Below are 2,251 nucleotides of genomic sequence, written 5' to 3' on the forward strand. Positions count from 1 at the left end.
CACATTTTTGTTCTGTTGTTCTGTCTATTGTTCTGAAGAAAGATAAACATGGATGTAATTACTTTAGAAAGACGGCAGTTTTCACACTGAGATTGGTAGGAAAAAAAGCGCTTTTCATTTTTTTTCCCTCCAAAGTTTGCATGCCTGTAACTCATGAAGTATTAGAGATATGTTAATGCCCTTTTAGACATTGGGTTTTTCCTTTTGGCATCTTCATTTTTAAGGCCCTATATGGTTCAGTTCCAGAGATATTGGAATTTCCATATGGCTCCAGGAGTAAATCGTTAAATTGTACATATTTTCAGTGGTCAAAGACCAAATGAGGGTCACTTTGCATATATAATACTTATTTTCTTTTAAAGAGGGAGGTCTGAAGAACAAAATGTTGAAACTAGAGATGTATCTTGTTTCCTTCTGTCAAAACAACTGTATTGAACATACCTGCCTGAGTGCAATAAATATTATTTTCAGTTTGCGTGCCTATAACTCAAGAAGTATCAAAGATATCACAATATTAGATTCTAGTTCTTAATAAACGTTTCTTTTGGAATCTTCATTTTCAAGGCCCTATATATCATTCAGTCCCAGAGACATGGTTTGCTAGAACCACATGTACTTATCACATCATCAAACACAATGTAAATAAAATTGGCCAAAATTGTCAACAGTCAAACATGTAACCATTTTATCAACCCAGAGCATTTTGGGAAGAGGGCGAATGGGACTGAAGCACCATAACTATAATAATCAAGCAAATGTTTGCATTGTTTACTTGATCTAAGACTCCTTTTTTACCATAAAGCAGGCCCAGGCTCAGGGATACAGAAGCACATTTGAAAGAGTTAGCAAGCTGGATGTGTTTTTCATGTTCGCCCACACGTCACGTGGCCAAGAGTCACGACCCACGAGCCACGATATGCAAATGCAATTAGAGCATCTTTATCTCTTCAGAGAGCCACAGATGAGAGAAAGGGAGGGAGGGAGGAGCGAGGAACTGAGAGAAAGAGAGAGAGAGTCTGACTTGACCTGCCGTAGATCCTCATCGCCTGTCTGCGACTCAAGAGGAGAATACAAATGTTACTACATTAACCCGCTCCCGCAGAGAAACGACAGACAAGAGAGAAGAAGAAAGGCTAGGAAGAAAGGGAGAGAAAATGAGGGAAAAATGGCTTTTCTTTGTAGTAAATCATATCTCAAATGAATGCTAATTTAGAGGAAGTGATAGAAGTGGTAATTGTTCTTTTCAGCTGTGGGGGCTCGGGCTCTTTAGAGCCGCACCTTTGATGGACTGCCATGTCAGCAGTGCATTGTGGGTACCAAATAGGCTAACCCCAGTGCACTTTGCTTCCTGTTGCGGTTTATGTGAGCATCTTTGTAAAACACCGTTCGCTTCGGCACCGGTACAAGTGTTTGATAAAGAACTTGCAGAAAAAGATCTGCAAATCATTGTCACTGGAGATTAATAATTCAACAGTGTATGTGCTGAAAGCTAAAGCTAACTGCATATTATAAGCATTATATTAACATGTTACATGAATATCAAAAGGTCAATAAAAGTGTTTACACGACAAATAGCAAAGACTGTGATAATATAATCTAGCTCTTAGTCATCGCCATCATGCTTGACATGAGATACAGTATCTAACACAGATGCTAAATATATTTCGTTAGCAGAAATACGTATACATATCCATGCCTCAAACTCATTGTACTTTAAAGTGAAATGTAAAGATGTATCGTTATTTTAAAGAGAGATGTTTTTAATTTATCATTAAGTCCTCTACACCAGTGCTAATTCAGCTCACACTCAGCCCTGTTAATGAACATTATTAGCCATGTTAACTCCAGCCACATTACTGTTCTGTGAATTATTCTTTCATCTTATCTCATCTTATCTCATCTTACTAATTATCTCATTTTATAAACAAACTAATATGCAACACAATTAAATGCTTCAGAGTTCTCATGGGAGTTGGGGATTTTTATTCAATATATTAAATAAGTAGGGTGGGCAACTGGATGTCTAACTTCTACTGATGAGAATGAAATACTGTACTAAAATACTCTGACTGTAGTTCCTGCATGTATTGTCTTATCTAAAATAAATGAATAAATAAACAATGCTTTAGTTGAAAGCTTGCAGTCTGAATTGAACACAAAAAGAGTTCTATTGTTTTACCCTCACCAAATACATGTAAAAATCATGCAACACAACCATTGAGGTCTGAATAATGAATGTATGACTCATTTA

The sequence above is a fragment of the Sinocyclocheilus rhinocerous genome, unplaced genomic scaffold (genome assembly GCF_001515625.1).
Source record: "Sinocyclocheilus rhinocerous isolate Xijiao unplaced genomic scaffold, SAMN03320098_v1.1 scaffold111, whole genome shotgun sequence".
In the NCBI taxonomy this organism is placed as follows: domain Eukaryota; kingdom Metazoa; phylum Chordata; class Actinopteri; order Cypriniformes; family Cyprinidae; genus Sinocyclocheilus; species Sinocyclocheilus rhinocerous.